The sequence below is a fragment of the Echinops telfairi genome, unplaced genomic scaffold, assembly GCF_000313985.2.
Source record: "Echinops telfairi isolate 266 unplaced genomic scaffold, ASM31398v2 ScPeMD7_7424;HRSCAF=8462, whole genome shotgun sequence".
Classification (NCBI taxonomy): Eukaryota; Metazoa; Chordata; class Mammalia; order Afrosoricida; family Tenrecidae; genus Echinops; species Echinops telfairi.
Window position 1 is genome coordinate 22,490,465 of NW_022111324.1, and position 4,558 is coordinate 22,495,022.

A 4,558-nucleotide genomic window follows, 5' to 3' on the forward strand; every position below is an offset into this window, starting at 1 on the left:
TACACAACATAAAACATATAGCCAGTTTGATACATTCTACACGGACCATTCGGTGACCTTGATTACATTCTTTATATTGTGCAACTACCTTACCTGTCTTTCCAGATTGTTCCTCCCTCATTAGCATGAAATCACCGTCCCCTACGTATTCTATCTAACGTTTCGAGTTGCTGTTATCAATTTGATCCCATAGAGATGGTTCTCAAAGAGCACAATGTTCTTGAAAAAAATGTCAACCAAAGTCATAAAAGAAACTAAGCTTATTGGTTGGAAGGAGACATGTGGGCCCCACCAAGACCATGGCCTTTAATCTCCCTTCAGGTCTGGAACTGAACTAAAGCCTATGGTAAAATAATCAACCATTTAAAACCAGAAGGGCAGCATTTCCCTGGTGACAAATTGGAATCAACCACATGGCATCTACCAATAAGAACATGACTAATTAGGTAAATCAAAGTTGGACTACTCCAAGTTGCCTTGTTGTTGTTGATGTTGTTTGCATTCCTCTTTTCATAGGTTGGTGAAACTGGAAGGAGCCCCAGATGACCTTCCCATGTCACAGATAATGAGCCTCAAGGGCATGTAGAGCCGTGGCTTGTACACTGTCACCGCGCTGGCTAGTAGCAGCGCCATATGGTGTCATCAGATTCCTGATCGGGTGTCCTTTAGACTATGCTGTATCCCAATCAAAAAGCTCAACACCAACACTGCAAACTCACTTCCACTGAACCGATTCTGATTCATACAACCCTGCAGGACAGAGTAGAACTGCCTTTTGGGATTCCCAAGGCTAAAAATCTTTGCAGGATCAGAAAGTCTAGTCTTTTGCCCACCGAGCAGCTGGTAGGTTTGAACTGCTGACCTTGTGGTTAACAATCCAATGGGCACCCCACAGGCATACTCCTGAACCCCTTCGAAAAACTCAAAGCAACACCTACTTATGAAGTGCCTATTAGATGCACCTGGTGGCGCTGTGGGTTAGGCAATGGATTGCAAATCTCAAAGTTGTGTGTTCAAACTCACCAGCACCTCCACAGGAGTAAGATGAGGTTGTTTGCCCTGTAAAGCTTTACAGTCTCAGAAACCTTCTATAGGGTTGCTAAATCAACTCTAGTAGCAGGGAGCTGGGTTTGGGGTTTTTCTTAGATATAAGGCAGTAGGCCAGATTCCACTGGGGAGATTGAGGTTAGAAAAAACCAGTCCCTAACTTGAACCATTTTATAATCTAATGAGGAAGAAAGACATAAATGTAGAACGTTGTAGAATCTATATATGCCCCAATAAGGCACATGAAAAATCCACAATGCAGTGAACTTCAGCGTGAAGGACTGGGAAAGACTTTGGAATCAAGGTGGGATTAGAACAGTGAGCCCCTCTTCTCTGGGAGAGAGGCTGCAGGTGTGAGAAGACGGGCTGGTGGGGAGCGCTCCATCCTTCATGAGTCCAGGGACTCTTTCCAGCTCAGATGGCCGGTTGGAGTGTGGGTCCTCTCATTGATTCTTACAGGGGAGGCGAGGCACCGTAAAGATGCCAGACCAACCACCGGTTCCTCTGAGCCCAGAAGAAAGAACCGGGCTCCGGTGCTTCAGACCCACATTTGCAGCCTTATCTTTGCTTAATCTAAATTGTTTCTGAACTAGGGCCTTGGAGCCCAGACTCTTAGTTTGAGATTCTAGTCAATGCATCCTGGCTTTGTAAAATAACCTCCATGAAATGTTCAGGATATTTAGCGATACAAGACTGCAGAGAATGGTCCCTAGAATGAATGTGCTAATGAGGTACTAACACAGCTTTGCTTAGGATTAACACATTCAGGAGCCAACCAATTAACTGCCCTTTCTAATACCTCCCAGGCATATTTCTGTGTGTGGAACTTTGTAAAGCTCCCTGGCCTCTGTCAATCTCAGTTCTCATTTGCTTTGTGTTATGTTTGCAGGGGCTGGGGATGGATGGTTGGCTAAATGAATGGCCTTGAAATTCGCCGAGGGATAAGTCTTAGAGTGAGCTGTTTCATGAGTTTCTTAAATGCGGCTATTCGAGGGTCAGTCAAAAAAAGTATTACTGCTCGGGTTCCCATTCATACATGCACAGGTTAATTACAAACGAAAAGCCTCTTCGATCAGGGGACGGCTGCAGGAAACTGCTCGTCATTACACACTCGTCTGAGGCTCATTAGCGCGCCTTCAGAGCGAGGGCCAATCCAAACAGTGGCTTCTCAGGGGATCTGCCTGGCCAGCTCAATTCAGGGCAGAGAAGTCCGCTCAGAAGGTTATAGTAACTGGTTTGGGGGAATCCCAAAGGGGTAAGCTTGATATATTTTCTCACAGGACCGCAGGATGATGGTGAGACAAAAGCCAGACAAGGTTCACCGAGGAACTATTTTCCATCATGATAATGCCCCTGCTCATTCTGTGTGGGTATCATTGGGTTGGGAAACCTTACCCCACCCACGCTACAGCCCTACTCTTGCCCCCTGCACACTTCCTTTTATTCTCCAAACCGGGGTGGGGGTGGGGACGGAATTGGAAAGGAACATGAGTTGAGTCACGCGAGGATGTCAAAGCTGCCATTCTGATGTGGCATAAACCGAAGCGTGCCCAGGTCTTCCAGGCCCGGTCAGAGAGATGGAAGCTCCATCTTCAGAACTGTACAGGCCAAGATGGGGAATATGGCTGGAAACAATAGCTTCACATTTTGATATTTCTGTTTCATGTGTTTATGGTTTTGCAGTACTACTGTTGCCCTACCCTGTAGACCTGCATACATTATATATTTACTTAGAGCCATTCCAATCCCTGAAGGGGCCCTGCTGGCGCAGTGGTTGCGAGCTCAGCTGCTCCCGGAGATGGACTTGATGACAACAGGTATTTGGCGTTCCGGTCTTTTAGAGATCGAGTCCTCCACTTGGGTCAGAACAGAGGTCATCCTTCCTGGGCTGCACATAGTCAGTTCCTCCACCTGCTCTGTCCTTGGCCGTGCTATGCCCTCTATCATGTAGAGTCCTTGCCAGCAGAAGAGGAATGCCAGCCTCTGCGGACCCCAGCACCCAACAGTTGAGTCAGGCTTAGCTGCCATTGTAGGAGGAATGGAAACACTACATCACATGTAAACTCCCACTCCCCTCTTCATACCTTAAGAGCTCTACCAAGGTCTCTAAAACACCTATTCTTCTCTCTGAGGCTTTTTCTTCCAGAAGATTTTTCACAGGACCGCGGTTGGGAAACACAATGTTATAAAATGCTTGATATTTGTAGCATGATACGAACACCACTCCACCATTCCTTTTCCTGGAAGCCTCTTCCTCTGGGGAAACAGCTGGTCCTCTCCCCTTTACATCATTCATCTCACAAACGGTGCTGCGTGAACTGCTGTGAAGCTATGTACAGCACTCGGAGGTGAGGGTCTAGGCCAGGGGTTCTCAGCCTTCCCCATGCCGCGATCCCTGAATACAGTTCCTCGTGCTGTGGTGACCCCAACCATAACATGATTTTCGTTGCTACTTCATAACTGTAATTTTGGTACTGTTATGAATCATCATGTAAATATCTGATATGCAGAATGTATTTTCATTGTTACAAATTGAACATAATTAAAGCATAGTGATTAATCACAAAAACAATATGGAATTATATATTGTGAAATATTTATTTCTAAGGACAAATAAATGAAAATTTGTGTTTTCCAATGGTCTTAGATGACCCCTGTGAACGAGTCGTTTGACCCCCACAGGGGTCCTGACCTCAGGTTGAGAACCACTGATCTAGGTGGAGCAAGTCTTGTTGGAACATCAAGGACAAGCATTTAATTTCTCTACTTATGGGGGACAGGCAATAGAAAAGTGGGTGACTAATGATCGGGAATATTTTCTCATATGTTTATTGGCCATTCGGATGTCAGACTCTGAAACCTCTGTTCAGGTCCTGTGCCCATCTCTTCAGTGGGCAGTTAAGTTTTCTTTTTGTAAGCTTGCAAAGTATTGTAGATTTTAGTTATAAGACCTGTGTCTGATGTGTCATTGCTAAAGATGTTTTCTCAGTCAGTGGGCTCTCTTATTACTCTTGGTGAATTCTTTCCATGTACACAGGTGACCTACCTTCAGTATATCCCTTTTGTCTATTTGTGACTCCTCTGTATTGGTATCTTTCCCTATTTCTGATAGCCTATGTATTTCCTGTGCCAAGGTTCTCAGGTTTGTCCCAATACCCTCATTAATGGCTGTAATTGTTTGGGCTTTTACCTCAGGGTGTGTGATCCACCTTGAGTTTATTCTTGTGCATGGAGTGAGGTAAGGGTCTTGCTTCATTTTTCTGCAAGTAGATATCCATTTTTTCCAGCACTATTTATTGAAGAGGGCATCTGCTTCCCATTTGATATTTTTGGGACCCTTATCAAAGATCAGTTGCCTGTATGCTGATGTTTTTATTTCTGGGTCTTCAGCTCTTATCCATTGGTCTGAATATCTGTCGTATGTGGTGAAGAAAGCTGATGTTGCCAGGCTGTCAAAAGATATAGCTCTGGGGTCTTAAAGGCTTGAAGATAAACAAGCGGCCATCTAGCT